Below are 22,243 nucleotides of genomic sequence, written 5' to 3' on the forward strand. Positions count from 1 at the left end.
ACACCCACCAGATTTTAATGCTAAGCATTCTAGTATAAACTCAGCTTTAGTACATCCCTGCAATGTCTTGATTTACTTGATCACAGACACTCTAAAAATAACAGCGTTTGATATCATCTGTTGATACAATCAAGTAAGCCTCTACACTCTAGCCGCGCATTTTACACTTTAAGATGATTGTCTAGTGGCTTTACAATTATCTTCTCACACACGGTTCCTAGTCTAAATATTTTGAATCCAATTTGTCGGATGGTCATGTCAAATTTGACTAAATTTGGAAGGATAAACAAAATAATAAAAATCAAAGAAGTCCTCAACGACAATAGTAAAAAACTGGAATAGTCCAATAGAGCATCAAAATCTGATTACAAACGGCACTCGTCTCACAATATTATTTATCGTCCATCGTATTAAAGAAAAAAGAAAAGACCAATATGAGAAACTGGTCTACCTCGAAGCAACTAATTATGTTTGTGTGACCCAGTTTTGTAGTTATACCCTGCAGATCGCACGGCTTATGACATGATTGTTTTTGCAAGAAAAGGTCGTTTGAATGTTATCCTCATGTCCACTATAATTGAAGCTTGTGTTTTAAAAAACAAAAAGAAACGTTTCCCAGTAGTGTTTTTGGCCAAATTTGACGTAAAATCTCTTGCGAGACCAAAATGATCTCTTGATAATTAGTGATATCGAACCTTAGAGATAGCGAACCTTCAATAAATTATAGTGATAGCGGACCTTATTCAAAATTAGTGATAGCGAACCTTATTTTAAATTAGTGATATCGAACCTTAGAACTAGCGAACCTTATTCCAAATTAGCAATATCAAATCTTAGAAGTAGCGGACTTTTTTAGGTATAGCGAACCCCTTTCTCCATTAGAGATAGCGGGATTCTGATCTCCATCGACTTTACACGTTAGTGATAGCGAACCTTAGAGATAGCGAACCTTAGAGATAGCGGTCCTTTAGAGATAGCGGGATGTCACTCTGTTATCTAGAGGCAGTATACGATCCATTTAGGGGAATGAGCCCGGGGGAATGAGTAATAATGACACTGTACAGCCAAGCTTGTGACTTTCGCATAATGGGTTGTCAAATGTTGACAATCTGTTACAAGTGTTATGCTAGGGCAATATTTGACGCCGGGACTCGACGTGGAGTCGTCGGCATAATATAGAAAACTCGAAATGTTGCGCCTGACGCCAGGGTAGAGGAGTACCGTGATTGGTTGTTAAGCTACACATAAACAGCATATTTCGTCTGATTGACATGATGTCAGACGCAACATTCCAAGTTGCCGTCGACTATTATAGTAGATGATGTTATACTTTATTTCCCCAAAAATCTACGCATTAGCGGTGTTGCTTCTTTCATAAATCACTAGCTATAAAAACAAAATGCAGTGTATACGCCTACATATTAATGATTCGCCGACATGTATTCGTTTTTATCTCATGCATATACTAAATAGTACTTATTTCTATACTTTCAATAAAATAAGGTAAACGAACTACTACGTAAAAAACCAATGTGGCTCGATCGACCTACTTTCCACGATATTAGTATATAGCTGGGATTTAGGATTTTAGCTCTCACAGATGCCTATGGCTACATGTTGTCTGATTGCATGGTTCTTAGGAAAGGCTCATCCTCTTTGGCGCCCCTAGCTATGATGTTAATGAAATTCTCAAGTGCATCATCGAATAGATGTACCGTGTTTGTCTGTACATACGTGCATGTATTTCAGCTTTTATTCTGTCTCGTGATCGATATATTATCAAGAGTACAGATGCTTACTCGGCTCATTTCAAGATCTTAATGTAAACATTACAACATTCAATTTGTTCAACTTGACCTTATGTGCGGATTATGTTTGTAATGTACATGATGTATGATGATTAAACCGATAACTATTCCAAGCCCAGTATATAATCAGTCTACATTGAGCAGAAGTTGCTTACATTGAAATCAGTGTACTTTGAAAACAATTCAAGACGCACTGCACTTATTACTATTCCAAGCCCAAAATATAATCAGTCTACATTGAGCAGAAGTTGCAGAACTCACATGCGTATCCATTGAGAATAATTGTATTTTTCGAGTCGTATGCACTGTCTGATTATTGCACCGATTTATTCCATCAAAACATTTATGTAAAGACACGTGGAATAATCTCAAATCAGATTACATTGTTAGACGGTATACACCTTATAACAGATCCTTGGCTATACAAGATAATCACGGGCTTCATTATTATACGAATTGTTCGCTTGTAACTATGGTATTTGTTTCAGCTACAGTGCCACAGTGCCATTGACCTCCATTTAGTAATCATGATGCCAAACTTGACCTCAAGGTATGGAGTACGAGTTTTTGTACCCAATACGTGCAAAGGTCATTGAATGAATGTACACACATATTATTGTCAATTAACGAACTGTATACAGGTGTATCATATGATGCTGACTGGGGAAAAAGTCGAATTCCTAACTAAAACGATTATTTTACCAATTCGACGGAGAAGTGACGTAATAATCGGATTAACTACCATAGCAATACTAGATGAATATAATTTTTGAATATGTTGCCCTGCACTACAAGTATTACACGTGCCTGTCTGCAATCATAGATCGGATTGAATGCAATCTTTTCAAAGATACCAACCTTACAGGTGCGAGTGATCAACATGATATGAATATTCTATAGAATTGGGAATTCCTTGTGAAAGTTTATACTGTATATTGAATTGGTGTGATTTTCCGCACTCTAAGAAATGTCTTTATTTTACAAACTACAAAACGTCGTGATGTAAGGCGTAAAACCGCCACGGAAAATTTGAAAATGGAAAACGGGGTGATCCCGGGGGGCAACTTAAGAAGTACGCCTTGAGGGCTTGATAATACACTTCATGCGCTACGAGAACAAAAACTCTATCCGACCAGGGACCAAAAACATGTGATTTAGTCGCATCCGTGCGGACGTCTTTAAGACTTTTATCGTACATACGGTATTAAAGTCTGTTTCGTGATCGCGTGGGTAAAAACCAATAGTGTCACTTTTCAGTTGGGATTTAAATCTTGAAATCGACTTTACATGGCATTCAATGGTATTGACTGAAGCTTAACTGCTTATAGCTGGTTTATCAATGAAACATGCTTTTAGACACTTCCCTGAAACCTAATCAGCTCCAACAGCTGCTAATTTTTTATGTAGACTTTGTTAAATTGTCTTTTATCAGTGGACTTCGGGTATATATATAAATGCGCATATATAAATGCGCACGTGACATCTACAAGTCGCCATACCGTGTTCAACGATGTAAGGTACCCGGATGTGCACAAATTCCACACGCAAAAGTATAGGCGAAAATGACAGGTTACAAGGAAAATTGTTTTTGCAAAAGAGTGGCATTGATTGCAAAGGGCAAAATAATTTGACCCGAAACATAAACTCTTTATTTGGATTTTCCATCACGGAAAACAAAAATTCATGACGGAAAAGCTAGATATAGCTGATTTCAAAACTTATATTTCATTATTTCCGTGCTAAATGGGCGTGGCAATTGGCTATATTGATGACGAAATGTGATTCTTACTGGCATTAAGGTCAGAACTGAGTAGCTGCCGATGATGTTATTTGATAATTTTTGCACGTAATGATAGGGAACTTAGCGGGCTGTCATTTTTTCGGAAGGAATGGGTCATGGATTTATTTATTTGGGAGTCACGATAAATATCCCCCACCCCCGTAGTGCCGCCACTGAACAATAACCCTGACCCTAATTTTAACTCTAATTTTAACGTCAATTGACGAAACTATAACTTTAGCCCTTTTCGGAATAATGACCCTCTCGAACTAATAGGGCTAGATGTCCCCGCCCGACCTCCTCAACCCTAACTTACTTATTCGCTCGCTCACATCACAGATGCTCACATCAAAAATGGACAAAAACTAATTCAAAATGTGTTTATAAGCACCTTTTTGTGTCCCCCATGCTAAATCGGTGATCTGTACACCCTTTGACCATGTTGACGTACAATTTAGAGTATAAACACGTAGATGACTGTACATGATCTAATCATCCCGGCTGGAAGATGTTTAGGAAGACTCGCATACTATACATCACGCTCATACGTCATGACGTTATAATAATTATGACAATTTGACGTACAATCACGTATGTGATGCATGGTTTGAGGTTTATTCAGCTAGTAAGTTAGATCTCGTCATACACATTATTGTCATGGTATTATATTGTAATTGTATACGTCAATATTTGTTCAGTTTGATTCAACCGGCTTATAAAGTTTTACTTTACACCGAAGGGGAAAGTTAGCAAAAAACAATTAATTTATGAGTGTAAAAGGGGGAGGTGGTTTTGGGGGAAAGGGGGGGCAAATAATATTTATAAAATTATAAGTAAGGCGAGAAAAAAAGAAGCCTTGTTCTACGGGCGGACGGACCTTTCAAGTAGGGTCGGTCGGTCGGTTGGTATTTTTTTCAATTTTTTTAAATAACCCAAAAAATCACAAAAATCTGTAAATAAATTTTGAGAAAATACCAAAAAAAATTATCCTGAAATTTCTGAAATTTGAGGTCGGCATTCATTAATACAGGAAAAATTTGTTTCCCAATTTGTTCAAAATTGTTCATTTTTCGTCGCCTAAGTACATAAATAAATAATTAAATAAATAAATAATAAATAAATAAATAAATAAATAAATAAATAAATAAATAAATAAATAAATAAATAAATAAATAAATAAATAAATAAATAAAAATAAATAAACATTAGTTATGTTTGTACATGGGGGGGGGGAGGTGCTGTGCAATCATCATGATCCTTCGATATCCATGATTTATCCTTGCAAATTTATAGCATCGAACCTCCAGCCAATGTTCCTTGCCAGTGCTAGCCACGAAACAAGGTCACAACTTTAGCCACTTCTTCAATGGTCGCCATTTCAGTGATTGACAGTGATGTAATGCAAATATGGCGCTGGCCATCTGGTCACGTGCGCATTTATAAATGCGCATTTATATATACAACCGAAGTCTACTGATTATTGAAAAGGCCACGTTGGTGCTGCATAAGTACCCCACTGACAGTTCTCCTGCAAATACTCGACACCTGTTGTGTTCACTATCTATATATAAACGGTATCTTCTCAGAGCCACACCAGGCCGAGTCAGCCGAGGAGATAGCCAGGCCGTGGCCAAAACATGATCCTCCGGCTAGCTGAAATCCTCGCATCCAGCCTATTCCCCATTGCCCAAGTTAGAGTGACCCATCCAGCACCGCGTGGAGGTTTGGGTTGAGTTACCCGCGAGCAATCTATGTGCTAGCTCTGCGGACTTTGCCGGAGTAGAAAGCAGTCAATATTTGTTTTATATACCGAATGGACTGTACGTGGATGTTGCGATTGCGCAGTTTGATTGGGATGCACGTGGCCGCTCAATAGTTCGTTTCCATGACCGGTCAATAGTTCATTCTTAGAGCATAGCTTGTTCAATGACCACACCTTCAACTAATCAGATGACAGAAATATATACATGAAGTATATAATGCTATCTATAAAAGACTAGTTTACGTCTGACGTCAGGGCAAAAGGCGCGGCGTGATTGGTTATGGCATTTTTGGCCTGGTTGAAAGGATGTCATACGCAAGCTAGTCCTTTTTCATTCGGTCTTGGATTATACCAAATTATGACCAGTGGGACATGTAGGGGTGTGTTACATTGTGTTACTGTACAAAATGTTACGCTGAGGCTATATTTATACACTAAAGTTTCAATATATTACGTGATTGCACACGTCAAACGTGTAAAATCGTAGATTTGGTCCTTACCATTATTTTTTAATCTTTTGTAAGTCAAGCTTTTCGTGTACTCCTCTTTGTATTTATAATTAATTAAGAACGACGCACACGCAATACTGTGTGATATAGTGTTACAAGTCGTGTTTGGGATTCTATTCTATTTGCCAAAGTATTCATACTAAATGGTGAATAATTGGACAAATGTGATTACGTTGACAAACTATCAAATTATCTCAACTCTTTCATACACCGACATAGAAAAAGTATTAACGCATTCTATTCATCGCATTACCTCATATCGGCTTGGAGTGAATGACGTTTCCAATCACCTTCGGACACTTTATCAAGAGCAAAATGTAATTCTTTGCTTGCTTACTTGCTTAAGTCGAGTGTTGTCCTCGAACTGTTATAGCCCTCCATATCTTCCTGTCTTGCATTGCTGTTACCATGTCAGTAGATTCAAGTCCTGTGTCTTGTCTTAGGATGTCGACAAATGTTAGGGCGGGTCTTCCTTGTTTTCTTTTCCCATGCTTTGGAATCCAGTGCACCAATTTTGATACAGGTTCTGTCTTGCTTCTGTAGCAGTGGCCAGCAAACTGTGTCCTTCTTTCCCTGATCTTGTCTGATAACTTTGGGTGGTCACCATACAGCTCTTTGTTTGTCATATGCTGCTTCCAGTGGACATTACGCATTGCCCTCAACAGTCTGGTGTAACAGCCATCCAGCTCCTTTGCCAGTTTGGAAGTGACTGTCCATGCCTCACACCCATAGAGCAGTACTGATTCAACTGTTGCTGTAAATAGGCGTTGCTTGAACCTTGTTGAGAGAGATGACTTCCAGATCTTAGCCATCCCATTGCAAGCTCTCCAGGCTGCTGCTTTTCGGATTTTAACATCCTTTTCTGAGCTCTGCATCCATGCCCCCAGGTACTTGAAATTTGTGACCTTCTCAATCTGTGTTCCACTGTTTGTCTTGATTGTGAGACCTTTGCTGTGGTTAAATGCCATGAACTTCGTTTTGCCAGCATTCATTCTCAGTCCGACCTTTCCTACTGATGTTTCTACCTGGCTGAGCAGCTTGCTAGCTTGATCTATTTCCTCTGACAATAATGCTATGTCATCTTTAGAAACATTGAAAAGTGCGTCTTGCATCGGCTCTCTTTATTCCCACATCTAATCAAGGCAGGGACAGGCGACAGACAGTCCGAGTACCGTATAACCATATTCATCATGTCCACACGGAGGGTGAACATTTAGAATGTTAGAAAATCCAAGCAGATGTCAATCGAGGTTTAATCATGCCTTGTGCATGGTGTGGACGGACGCACTTGGAGTGTCGCCTCTCGAATAAAATTCCCGGTGTCAGCAGGTGACAATAATTAATTCGCCCTCTATAAATTTTTACTTGGTGTGTCAGGCGAAATTCAGGTTCTCGGAAGTGGATCATGAAACTCGGGGTTTTAATTGCAGCTTGCGGAACCGATTTTTTTATCACTTGACTTGCACAGGCAGTATCGCCACACGATCTGGGTTAATGTAAGACGTTTTACGCCCGGGTTAATTAATTCACAAGCGACCGCCATTTCCAACGGTAGTCTTCAAGTCTTGCACTCCATGGCTTGCACTGCAACATCCATTGCACTGCAAGACATTATTTCCAAGACTCATAATCGGGATCGGGATCAATATTTCACCTTTTCGGTACATCCCATAATAAGGGAGCACGGTGGCCGAGCGAAACGGGCTCCGACTAATAATCGGAAGGTTGTGGGTTCTCGCTCCGGCGACGCCATCGTGTGGTGCCCTTGAGTAAGGTACTTTATCTCGATTACTCCTCTCCACTCAGGTGTTTAAATGGGTACCGGCATTCTTTGATGCTGGGAAGGTAACAAACTCGCTATGGGGGAGGTGCAGCGACCCTCCTACAGGGAAAAAAATTATGATATGAAAACACGAACAAAAGGATTAATCATGAGACAAGTGACCAACAATAAAACCATTGATTAAATCAAAATGATTAACGCCCTTAATTTCTACAAAATTAGTAAATAATTTGCAAATAAATAGATAAATATGTAGATACTAAAATGGAGCATCGTAAAATAACGTACAAATATCAGGTAGCATGAATTTGATAACTATAATCATTATAAAAGAGTAAATTTTAAAATTGGAGAACAGTATGAACAGGTAAATATGGCGAATAACATCTACCAAGACTATACGAGTACCAGTGTCAACCCAGATGCTTCTTACCCATATGGCCGATATTTCAACATCTTAGCAGAAAACTGTCTTACTTCACCCTTAAGATGAGATATGATATTTCATATCACAAGACTCTATTTCCCATAGAGTTACATCATATTGGGATATTCCAGTTGAAATCCATCCACATCATATGGAAAACATGACCTTAATCGTCCACACAGGGAGTGTGAATTTCAAATGGGATTACCTGAATGGGTGACTCCATTTGAAATATATACCCCCTCTGTGGAAGATTAAGGTCATGTCTTCAATAGGGGTGTATGCTTACAAACTATAATAGCGTAATGTACACCGGGATTGTACAAATCATACACGTTTTGTGATCAACGCTTGATTGAGCTTACTATAACACTCACTGAATCCTATAAATATGTAAAACATCATGATGGTTGTCGGCAATTCAAATACAAGCAAATGCGCTTTGGAGCTTTGCCTACGGAAATTAATTATTCCCAAATCTTCTGAAACCGAAGTGATTTGCACCTGTGAGCAAATGGGCTATTCCAGTTGAAATCCACACATCCCCTATGAAACACGTGACCTTAATCTCCCACAAAGGGGGTGTAGATTTCAAATGGAGTCACCCATTTAGGTACCCCAATTGAAATTACCTCTCCCTGTGTGGGAGATTAAGTTCTTCTCTTCCACAGGGGGTGCATGGATTTCAACTGGAATAGCCCAAATGTAGATGCCTTGGTATAAAGGTTTTGTATTACACAGGTAATGCTAAATATGATTATATAGCAAAATTCGATTTATATTCACAACTTTGTAAGTCTTCCGATTTACTGTTGGGATAGATTTCTGTAAACTCGATCAAACTATTCTGAATAACTTTATGTAATGCACAGTCGGTTTAAATGTCAGTAGCACAGGTATGTTTTTATCATATAGCAATATTAAATTTATATTATGTACATGTATATTACATTATTGCAAACATATCGAATGCGAATCATGTACCATAACAGAGAAATAATCACAGACATAAATTGAGTTCATTCATATTTTGCGGCTGTAATGTGTAAACGTCCATACAGCAAACACACCTCCAATTACGGCAACGTTGTGTTAACCTTTGTACCAACACTACCATCAGATAGTTTTCGGCACACTACAGAGGTTGTGCATATGACGTGTCATACCGTAAATATGGCGGACTTCTCAAATGCATTCAACAAAAACATGATTGCAATCTACCGCGGCCGCGAGAGTTCCTCTCACACACATAACAAATGCACTACGATCAAATAGGTTGATGCCCTTGATGACAACATTTGATTGAATAGACTGCGCCATGATTACGGTGAAGGACATCGGTTCAAATCCTTTGTTTGGAGCCAATCGATAAAAGCATGCAGGGCCTCTATAAAGCATTTGCTAAAACGCCCTAATGTATCGCCAAACAACTTGGGCTAATTATGGTGCCATCCTTGCACTTATTTTAAAATTGACCCACCGCCTTACTCTTAATAATGAATTATGCGAGGGGCGAGTTCAAACTATTTAGATTAAAATACCGTATAGGGAGGGCGAGTTAGCGCAGCGGTATTTCCCTCGCTTTGCACCACTGAGGTCCCGGGTTCAAGCCCCGGCGCGGCCCAAGGACTCATGTGCACTTGGTTTATCCCGATCCATGCTCGCTCTCGCAGGTTTTCTCCGGGATCTCCGGTTTCCTCCTGCTTTCAAAATCGGTGATTAGTTGTTTCGTTATCAAAACTTCCTTCACCCAATGGAATTTGGGGAGCTGCAGAAAATGGGTGGATGTTACAATCTAAGTGCGGATAGGTTTGCGCCAGGTTCGGCTGCAACTAGCCTAGTTGATGCGATCTGATTGTGATGATTCACCACGCAGCGAAATTACAGCGCTTTGAATCCTCTGGAAAAAGCGCTATATAAATTCCGAAATTTATTTATTTATTTATTTATAGACCGTGGTACTCATTTTGGTATCAATGGATAAAGGTGATTCCCATCTATACATTTATATCAAAAACAACAAAATAATAATGCTTAGACTCCAAGCTTCGGTAGACGTGTTACAAAAAATTACTTTGATAGACGAGAGTTACACGATAGCACCAGTTCATATTCACTCTTGATTCTACTGGCGCCCAATCAAGTCAGGGAATCACGTGAACTCGAAAATGAGTACCGATATATGACATGTATGAATATGCTGCATGTTGGTCCCGATTTAACATCTACATAAAAATCAACAAGAAACTAATCCTGGGTGCGACGGTTAAGCCTAAATAAGTTGGATTAGATTAATAGCTGCGTCTGAGACCTATATCCCTGGATTATTTATGAAGCCTCTTTAGTGACAAACAAAGTTTATTTAGTACAAATGGATTCGGCATAATTCCAGTATAATACCATTTTTTCAACTACAATAACTCTGATGCTAGCGGCTTTGTATACTTGGTATGAAATACGGTATCAAACATCAAAGTGTCTAGAATGCTTTTAAGTGCTATCCTTGCTGAAGGATATCCACTCATACCGTCATATTACTTGCAGTATGTATGAACCCGAACACAAATAGCAGAACGTGTTCTAAATAAACCTGTAGTATTTTTGAAAGCATGTTTTAAATCTTGACTGCGGGACTAGAATTGTATTTTGTTGAAATTATTGTCGTTGGTATTGAATCTACAGTCAGTGAAGTACTGGTGTAGGATTACTAGTCTCAAATGTTCTTGTGTCGCCTCATGTGCTTCCCTTTTAATAGCGATTCTAACCTATAAAATGACTCGCTTTAATATGTTCATAATACTTTCAGAATATGCTATTTAAGAAAATAGGTACATACCCACAGAGGAATTCCAAATTGATTGCTTCCAATCATGATTACTTAAAATTCGAATTAGTAGAAATCAAAATTATACACCTTACAAATCATCGTTCAAATTTAGGGGGATGGCAAGCATGTTATTTTGGTTTCGGTTTATTGGTACATTTGTGTGCGAAGCGCGAGAAGAATGTTGGACTATTCTAGCCCAAAAATGAAGGTGAGTTGTGTTGTTTGCTGGGTAATTGTGCAATAATTATTTTACCACGTAAACACGTTTTTTTTCGGGAATTAATTATTGTGGGGAAAAAGCAAATTGAGGCAGTGTGCAAACCATTGAAGAATATAAAACTACAAAAGTAAAATTGCAAAACCACATGGCTGGTAGACAAAAGCTAACAAAAAGGACGTTTGGAACAGATATACTGCTCTTCCTACAAAGCTGTCCATGGCATCGTTTTCTATATCATACGAATATTATATACGCGTAGTATTTAGTATAATATACAAAAATATAATACTGTACATTGTTTTCCCAAGTTAGCGACGCAAAAATATAGTATACATAAGTAAAAACGGTTTTTGCGTCAAGTTTGTCCTTTTGACCGCTCAATTTCTGGATTTACGATTTAAAAAAATATGTTTACCAGAGACGTGTATAGGCTCAGTCCATGTCAAAACAGACTGAGTGTACACCCACCCTCTTGGATTATGCTCTCCTTTGGCTCAGGGGTACCTTTCATGGACCCCTAGGTGAGGTCACAAGAAAAAAATTCAAATTCAATTTGGTTTCCGAATGGCGGGCCATCTAAGTTTGGCGACCTTGACCAAAATTGGGAATTTAAGGTGTCCAAATGACAAAGCGCTCTCTTTGAGAGGCATTTTCTTCTTAATTAAATCAGTTGTGACCCTCTTTTTGAATGTGGTCACTCACTGGCTGTGTGTGAAATGCCTAATGCCAAAAAAGATTGATTTCGGAATTTCGTTGGGATTTCAGGGGGGGTCAAAATCAGCACTTCATACTGTTCAATCAAATTATCTTTGATTTTGAAGGACCCATGATAATGCCACAGTGCACTTATAGGTCCTAATTATGTTCAGAATGGATTAACCATGTGCCAATGTCTATGAGCAATTCAAAAAAAGAGAAATTTCTAGACCCCCTACAGAATTTTAGGCCCCCTAAAGTGGTTCAGCCACAAATGGCGCTTAAAATCGGCAAATTTTGACTCCTAATAACTTTAGGTGTACACCAGATATGAATTTCTAGTCTTTTGCATCTGAAAGAATGTAGTCTAATGTTACTTGGAACATAAGATTTGTTTTGTATTTTTTGTGTTTTGATACTTTCAAAAAGGTCGTTGACCTATGGACATTTTTCGTCATAGCGCCCTCCTGAAAGGTCTGACACATAACAAACTATACATTTTGGAATCCTCATGACCATACGAGTAATTTGATATATTACTTGACATAATTGGGAGCATTCTGAAAATTTGACTCCCATAACCTGTACTTTGCATGTGCATCGTTGCCAGGAAGTGCATTTATAAAAAAAAAAAAAATCCATACAGAGGATTAGAAAGTAGTTTTCTTATTACTTGACTCAAGAGCAACTTGAAATATCAGGATAAATAATACAAATGGCTATAAAGTGATCAAAAATATAAAAAATATCATACTAAAATTGGCATTTTGTACCGTATCCTGTATGCATGGTATGTTAGGCAAAACAAATCTTATGTTCCTAGTAACATTAAACTACATTCTTTCAGATACAAAAGACTAGAAATTCATATCTGGTGTACACCTAAAGTTATTAGGGGTCAAAATTTGCCAACTTTAAGTGCCATTTGTGGCTGAACCACTTTAGGGGTGGCCTAAAATTCTGTAGGGGTCTAGAAATTTCTCTTTTTTTTTAATTGCTCATAGACATTGGCATATGGTTAATCCATTCTGAACATAATTAGGACCTATAAGTGCACTGTGACATTATCATGGGTCCTTCAAAATCAAGATAATTTGATTGAACAGTACGAAGTGCTGATTTTGACCCCTCTGAAATCCCAACGAAATTCCGAAATCTATCTTTTTGGCATTAGGTATTTCAGACACAGCCAGTGAGTGACCACATTCAAAAGAGGATCACAACTGATTCAATTAAGAAGAAAGTGCCCTCAAAGAGAGCACTTTGTCATTTGGACCCTTAAATTCACAATTTTGGTCGAGGTCGCCAAACTTTGATTGCCCGCCATTCGCAAACAAAATGGAATTTGAATTTTTTTCTTGTGACCTCACCTAGGGATCCATGAAAGGTACCCCTGAGCCAAAGGAGAGCAAAATCCAAGAGGGTGGGTGTACACTCAATCTGTTTCGACATGGACTGACCCTATAGGTCCCTAGGCATAAAAGTTACATGTGGGTTCTCAGATAACGGCAGTGATCAAAGTTTCGCCAGTATATTAATATATTATGATAAATTGATGAGTACTTGTCTGCAGTAGTAAAGATCTTATACAAAAGAGATGGCCAAAGTACAGTGCTAGTGGAAAGAATCTGGAAACAGGCGATGACCTTGATATTTTCAAACGTTTGTGTTGCTGTTTAGATTAACCTTGCGGATATTCGGGCGCATATTCCATGTTTTAACGTCCTGACCTGAAGTATGAAAAAGTTGTTGGTGCTCGCTCTGTTAATGCAAGGCTAACCATCGCTTATGAGACCATGCTAAATATTCGAGTTGACATTATGACATCTGGCCCCGCATCGTGTAACTATAAAGATCATGAACAGACGACGACAAATGACACACATGTCGAGACAAAGGGCACCTCGCAAAATGGCAGTATTTTAATCAAATGTGACATTTAGGCACAATTGCACGAGATATAACTACCCATTATAATTAATCACATATCGCTATTAGTCTACGACTATTGTGCCATAGTCACATAATGTTTGTTAGAATTGTAGCATTTCCAAAATCTTTAAGAAACATAAACATGGTAAAAACGCTCTTGGAGCAAGACAAAGATTCGATTTTTCTGTTAAAAATAAGGCAAGTTGAACGTATTGTAAATCAACTTATTCAGGGAACAGTCGTACATGTGAATTTGGTGATATGGCAAGGGATGGACATGATGAGGGGACGATAATAAAGTTAAGGGAGATAGAGATATATATATAAAGCGAGATACAGAGGGAAAAACAGAATGAGATAACGAAGGAAGAGGAGAAAAATAACAAGGAAGAAAGTTGAAGACGACGACGAAAAGAAGCAGATGAAGAAATAATGTATGTAAGGCACCAGAGCCAAATTAGTTTGATCTTTAGATCGACAGTCGATGCTACTTCGACGCTTGGTAAACAATGGAATATCAACTAATTAATGAGAATAACTGGTTAATTTGTATTGATCAATATCCTAACACAGAATCATATGTAATGTGTAATCACAATAATTAACAACAGTCAATTAATTAATTTGGTAAATAATAGGGATCGACCAAGCATCGATGGTTGATCAAACTAATTTGGTTCTATTGACTAATTGTAGAAGAAAGTGATGGTAGCAGAAAAAGCAGAAGAAGATAATGACAACGAAGGAGGAACAGACGAAGAAGGCTAAAGGAAAGAAAGAAAGAAAGAAACTCAAAGACCAAAACACGTACGAACACTACTTGACTTCTTTGGTGTCCTATATATGCTTCATATAATCCACAGGTAATTTAGATTGACTAATAATACCTTCGTTACCCCAATTTCTTTTCTTATCCGGTAACAAAATAACACATCCAGGATTATGCTGCAGACATCGGATATTGTTGACTACATCACATGAATTAAACCATTTGGGCTATTCCATTTACAGTCCATACTCCCTGTGAAGATTTTGAAAAAAACTTCCACAGGGGAACTATGAATTTCAAATGGAATAAGCACATTAACCAACTTTATTTGCAACTCACCCTTCCTCTGTGGAAGATTCAGGTTTAATATTCCTCACAGGGTGTATGAAATTCAAATGAAGCTGCGTGTGTTTATTCCATTTGAAATTCGTACTCCCCCCTGAGGAAGATATTTCTAAGATCTTCCACAGAGGCAGTGTGTATTTTAAATTGAATAGTCAATTGAAAAATCTAGATTTACACCGGCCTACTGATCTATTCAACGACCGACTTAAATGAGTGAAATTTAGCACCGTGTATCAACCCAATATTAGATACGTCAGAATGGGAGACAGAATGCTGTCAGATAAGATTACGTGCTTAATGTATCATCCTTGAGTTGACACAATTGGAGTACCTGTTTCCCGCCTAACGAGGATATCACGGGAATACAGGCTCTATCAAAATGATTTGTACCCAATCAATGTAATACACGGCTTTCGGCTTAACCACTAGCGGGCTATACATCTATGTTACAAACAAAACCGAATTTTGGTGATTTTTACGATCCTCAAGATAAGCAAATCACTGATTAGGCCTTAAACTACGTGGATATATTTAGGTGTGACTTACATTTTAGCGTGTGTTAAACAATGGAGGTGTTAACAGTTTTGGTGTTTTATTGAAAACTTCTAAATGCAACATTGGATCCCTTTGTGGAATTACCATAATTTATACATTCATAACGTACATGTTAACATATTTATCTTCACATTAGTTAGGTACCCAGCAAACACAAAAACGTTTTAAAAACGTTTTAAATAAGTTATATTTTGGCTTTTGGTTTAGGTAAAAACGTTTTAATAACATTAAAATGTCGGGTTATATAAAGGTCATGATAACGTTTTAAAACGTTTTGTATGAAAACACACTACAACAATATTTTGTTAATGTTTTCAAAAAATGTTCTTTTAAACTATTTTTGCAAACATTTTTGCCAAATATTTTGTCAATACTTAAATAAGATTATGTTAAAATATTTGAACCCAGCAAACACAGAAATGTTCTTAAAATGTTCTTTTCAAAACCTTTTAATAACATTTAAATGTCGGGTTATATAAAGGTCATGAAAACGTTTTTAAAACGTTATTGCAAATATTTTGGGCAAACATTTTTCGCAAAATATTTTTTCAACCCCAAAATAACATTCTGTTTAGAATGTTTTGTATCAAGTTTTCAAGAATGTTTTTGGAATGTTATTAAAACGTTTTTATACCCTTTATATAACCCGACATTTAAACGTTTTCTGTAAAACATTTTTTGTTTGCTGAGAGGTAGATTATCAAAAAATGTTTTTTAAGGTAAAGAAAACGTTTTATACTCTTAATATACCCTTTATATAACCCGACATTTAAACGTTTTATGACAACCTTTTGTAACCTTTTGCGGATGATGTCGAAAACGTTTTGTGTTTGCTGGGTAGGTAGTTGTATTGTCCATAATGAATGGTTGGTACTCATTATTTTGATGCATCCTGTATGAACTTCCACATTGTAACATCCACGCGTTTCAGCGGCGTGTACTGAATTAAAATTAATTATTGATCACGTGATTGATTACGGTTGACTTACCCGCCATCGAATTAATGATGTCTTTGACTGACTGATGGGTTTAACATAATAGTTACTGTAATTCAAGAATATTTTTGTGGGTTTCTAGTACTGGTTTTAATGTTGAAAGCAAATTACATGTAATACTAGCCGATCAATACGCTGTTTGTAGCAAGTGCTTGCACCAAAAAAAAAACGCGGGGAAATACGTAGATGGCTCCTCTGCTTTTTTTTTTCCATAGAAGTTAGGGTTTTCTTGTATTCTCTGCCTGTTTATCTGGTTATTAAGGCATTCATCATAACATTGTTAAACATTAGTAATTACGTGCTTTCAAAATAGCCCCTGGTTCATTGAAAAGCCCTGGTTCCCTGTAAAACCTCGTGAACCTGGGGCTATTTTTTACAAAGCAGCCCCTGGTCCGGCGCTTCTTATCTCCAGCCTGTGCTAGAGTACATATTTTGTTTAGATGCGTATCTCGGCGAGCGTGTTTAATAGTACTGTTGGTGTATACGGAAAATTTGTTCTGCAATATCCATTGATTTCACAATGCTAAATAAAAACTGATGAGTATAGTAAGCCAGTGCATCCGTTACTTACCGTATAAATACTGCGAAATCTAACATTACTGAACATGTTCATCAGGACTGTTATTGAAAATTATAACAAGGTTTCATAGTTCTAGTCCATGAAAACATTACTCACTGTGGACGTTTCAAAGTCTAGCATACTCCTTTTTCAACACTGTTGATGTTGTGACGATCTTCTGTCTACCGCAAAGGATGCTGGTTGCTTAGCAACGCGGTTGCCAGATGTATTTTTCTACTGTCAACAAATCGGCGATTACAGATCATGTGCTGAAGCAAGATCACATCATAGATAGGGATGAGGCTAGGGTACTGGGCAAAGAGACATACAGATACACACGTTGGATCAAAGAGGCAGTAGCAATATCAGAAAGCAGGGGACCACCATGAACAGAGACGAGGGGCAATACAATCTCAGTCACGTGTTTGACGATCTTCTCAAGAAAAATACATCTGGCGTTGCTAAGCAACCAGCATCCTTTGCGGTAAAACAGAAGATCGTCACAACATCAACAGTGTTGAAAAAGGAGTCTGCTAGACTTCGAAACGTCCACAGTGAGTAATGTTTTCTTGGACTAGAACTATGAAACCTTGTTATAACTGCGTAATCTAATCTAGTTATCATGGTAATCTTAAAATAAGGAATAAACAAAAAAGTGTGTGCACACAACAATGGACTGTTCCAGTTGAAATCAATACAACCCCTATGGAAGACACGAACTTAATCTCCTACACAAGGTGTGTAGATTTCAAACAGAGTCACCCATTCAGGTAACCCCATTTGAAATTCACACTCGCTGTGTGGAATATTAAGGTCATGCCTTGCATAGGATCTGAACTGCAATCGATGTGTGAGTATTTGTAAGTTAACATTGCCACTTTCAACATTGTTCATACTAAAATATTTATAAAATGGTTTTCTTCCTGACACAATAACAAAAATTGTTAAAAAGCTGGTATACCTGTTATCCGCCGTTGGAAATCCCCGCACAAATACCTAATTCAATCATTCTATATCTTCCAGATATTCTCAAAATGTAAACATAATCTGCCACTGGGTTTTGCAAGGCAACTTGTTGCAGCCGTTCAGCATATTCAATTTTATTCCATTTGGTAGTACGGGTAGGCATAGACGAAGGCACGGTCCTATGGCTATGTCGTAATGTAAGTGACTATGGCGTCGATCTGAAATTCGGGCTCCCGTTAAACATGAGCTGCATTTCAACTGGGCCGCCAGTGGGCTATGTCACTAAAGTGCCAATCTTTATAGTCAACAGTGTATAAATCCAAGAGGAAGAAAAAAGAGCTGCCACTTAGGGTGAGTAGCCTAATATCCACGACAGTCAACAGAAATGGACGAACGACAAAATAGCTGCCATATGGCAGGTGGCAACTTCTGACAGTCAATAAAAATCCACAAGCAACAAGCTACGAAATTGCCTTGTAGCAACATGAAAATCCATAAGCATCAAAAAATGGCTCACATCAGTGTACCCAAAGGGACATTCCTGGTAGTCAATACAGAATACGGAAACAACAAAATAGCTGCCGTGTCGTCCATCACTGTAGTGGGCGATGGGCGACAGAAAGTTTTCATCCATAATTTCTAGGCCATATATCGGAACATTTTCTTTAAAAGGATACTCGGAGGTTTTTCTGTACGGATTTGTTCAACTGCTCCACCCCGGGGCTCCACCAACCGATCAACAATCATGTAGAATCTTTATCAGAATATCTCACGTTTATTTCACAAAGCGTTGCAAATAACGTGTAATTGTTACACAGCGTGAGCTGATCACTCACACCTGTAAGAAAAGGTACCAGAAACAAATGTGTCCGATCTTTGGATCGACCGTTGATTCTGATTCGATTATTGTTTCAGACTAACACCTAATTAATCAGAATTAATGCTAAATTTATATTGGTCAATATCAATACATGAAAAGATTCATATGTTATCACAATTAACAATAGTCAATTAATTGATTCCATAAATAATAAGGATCGACCGTGTATCGATAGTCGATCAAAAGATCAAACTAATTTTTTTTATATATTGCCTTAGTATCTTTGAAAAAAGCGGTATTGTATTCAATCTATGATTGCAAACATACACAGGTGATGAGTGCAACCTGCTTGTAGTGCAGCGCGATATATTCAAAAATTGTTTTCACCTATTGCTATGGTAGTTAATCCGATTATTACATCACTTCGACCGCGAATTGTGACGTGGTTATGCGACATTCGCTACGGCCAGTCTGATCTTTCCAGACATAAACAAATCGTCGTCCGTATTCCATAGTGGCGTATAGTGGGGCGCCGCGAATAAACAACTTTTCGAGAAAATCGGGTTTGAAGAAATGCCAATTTAAAATCGAGTTGTGTAAATCAGACATTCATTATATTTTGTAAATGATGTGAAATTTCTGTAGTAAACTAAATATATTTTATTGTTATATATTTTTCAAAAGAAATAAATACATACTTTTGCTGGCAAACTGACAATAAAACTATACGTCACTATGGAAAACGAACAAAACGCAATACCCTAACCTTACGTTAACCGTACGCCACCTCGGTCGCCGTGTAATCCCTATGGCGTTACTTTTCGTCGTTCGTATTCCATAGTGGCGTATAGGTCCGATACGCGTACGCCACTATGACATACGATGTTTTTCATTTTGCCGATATTTCATAATTATAAAATGTGTATAAAAAGTGGCGTATGGTCGATACGCCACTATGGAATACGAAAAATGTAACTTTGTAACTATACGCCACATTTAATTAATTAATTACTAATTAATTAGCTAATTATGACTGATGAGACTTAGAAAAAATGAAAGAGAACATCATTAAAAACATATGTGCCAATTTTCAAAAAAATGACCAAAAATCACTATACGCCACTATGGAATACAGCCGACGAAATATGCTATATCTTATGGGTTAACCAAAACACTTATCGCTAGCGATACATTAAAGACATTTTGTAACATTTGCTGAGGAGGATGACCTCGATGTTTAGTTTTTTTTGGTTCATAGTCTGAATTTCACACATTGTTATGTACTTTTAGTAAACTAACATACCCTGCAAAAATCAAGACTTTAATGTGTCAAAATGCGAGTTTTTGAATAAAACGATGGATTACGTCATTTAATTATTACGATTGCAATATTAGTAGAACGCATACGCGATATTCATAAACACTGTACGTACATGGCAGAACGGTCGATTGCAGATCCGTCGGATAATACTTTTTCTATGGGAAAAGAACTTTGCTGCTTGGATGATGTCACGATGAGGTTAGCATTTATTCCGTATTGAAAAGCGTATCCCGACGGATCTGCACTCGACCGGCCTCATGGTACTAGTGCGGAAAGGTCATTACACATTAAAATGACCGACCTTTCGATCGACAGAGAGATACGCATTGGCCACATTGTGGGCTGGTATTTAATAGCGATTATCCTTGTTTTATCTATGTTCAGGTCCAAATTAAAGAGGGCATATCTGACAGACAGTGAAATACAATTCTATTTTTATAGAAATGTTACAATGTGGCTTTAAGTAACATCGTTAATTAACTGCTGCACTCTCCAAATGTGAAAAGATGTAAAAACAGACGATAATAAAAGGACATTAATGTTCACTGTATACATTAATAGAGCGGTAATGTGTTTTGTCTATGTTGTTTCAATAAATACAATTTTAATGACACGTTGCCCGAATAGTGTTATGAATGCATAAAACGTTTATCTTACTATGAATGTGAATGATAGACTAATGTTATGCTTTAGTCTGTGTTTTTCCAAGGTGTATATATTTAATAAATTGACGCTTTCGTGGCGTTTGAAATACTACAGGGGATCCCTTTTTTCGTATGGCCGCACTGTAATAAGTATATGGGTGGGTTGTTTTTTTGCAGTATCCGCTGTTTTTTTAAATTTCAAACTTGGCGTTTTTTAAATACACACAAAGAAGCTAGCTAAGGATATAACGTGGTCTTTATTATGCAAATAATTGATTACCACGCGCGCAGCACAGGTGTAGGGATAATCATTAAAGAACACAATGTAGCGTATAAATTGCCAATTGGGTTAAGATATGACCGCTCACGCACGATCTGTAAACATGAATTCATTCGCTCATGTCTTTCTGTTACAGGTAATTAAAGTGTAGATGCAGGGGAACAAAGTGACATTTTACTGGTAAGAATCTAACACGCATTCATGAATCGTTGATGAACTTTAAAGAAGTTTAGAATATATCTAAAAACGATACTATGCACCAATACACAACCCTTCCTATGCATACATGTACATGTACATCTACCTGCCTACCCAAAATACTAGGCATGTAATAGTCCATTTGGCTTCCTCAAAAGAGTGACGTCAGTAAGTGCTCCCGTGCTAGTAGTATTAATTGCCGCGTAGACTCAAAAACATGAACACGAGTGATCATGATCGCAGGCGGTAGAGTAGGGCCCAAGCCAACACACCACGCTTTCACGATGTTCACTGACGTTGTACTTAGGTTGTAATCAGGTAACGTCGCACAGTGACGTTTTTACAACGTTATTTTAACGTACCTGGATATGATCTAAAAAGTCTTTTTTTTAATATTCGGTAATGACGTGGTAATTACGTCTAACTTCGTACGTGTTTAAAAACACGTACAAAGTTCACTTTCTGTAATTTATACGTTGTTACAACGTTCGATCGGACTTAAAGCTACTTAATAGGGATGTTTGAATAATAACGTTCACAACTTGATGTCGAAACAACGTCATAATGACGTTATATCAATGTCCGAAATAACGTTGCCACAACATGAATACGAATTCACAAATATACGTTACAACGATGACTTTTACAACGATGACTTTTATACGACGTTGTAACAACGTAAATTTGTTGACTGGTGCATAGCTTTTAATGTGAGCCAGTAGCATAATACCTCTGTACTCAACATGGGATGCTATACCCCATTGTATAGAATATCAATTTTTTAGATATCATGTTTGGTACTGTATTTTGTCCACAATATAGTACTTTCCACAAATGCAATCATGAAAACAATCTAGTGCTTGGAACTTTCAAAATTGGCATGATATTAATTGGAGCAGAGTATTTCACCATGCTGTGCGTGCTTGAATAACATATCATGAGCCTATTTGTATTTTGAACATTTCAAATTGAATTAACCGAAACTGTAAAATTTAATACGTGATAAAAATGCACGGCATTGATGGAAATGACAAAGTACACGTACCG

General features: G+C 37.5%; 1 protein-coding gene across 3 annotated transcripts in view; it reads right to left on the bottom strand.

Annotated features, from left to right (window-relative positions):
• The window catches only part of LOC140140883 (alpha-N-acetyl-neuraminyl-2,3-beta-galactosyl-1,3-N-acetyl-galactosaminide alpha-2,6-sialyltransferase-like), a 201,568-nt gene that overhangs the window by 20,407 nt on the left and 158,918 nt on the right, over positions 1-22,243 (bottom strand). The window contains exon 1 of one of the 3 annotated variants that reach the window (XM_072162634.1): positions 17,929-18,050. The exons of the other annotated variants lie outside the window; for them this stretch is intronic. The gene's annotated coding sequence lies outside the window, so the exon portion shown is untranslated. Of the gene's footprint in view, positions 1-17,928; positions 18,051-22,243 lie in introns of those variants that run through there. 3 annotated transcript variants of the gene reach the window in all.

The sequence above is a fragment of the Amphiura filiformis genome, chromosome 19 (genome assembly GCF_039555335.1).
Source record: "Amphiura filiformis chromosome 19, Afil_fr2py, whole genome shotgun sequence".
NCBI lineage: Eukaryota > Metazoa > Echinodermata > Ophiuroidea > Amphilepidida > Amphiuridae > Amphiura > Amphiura filiformis.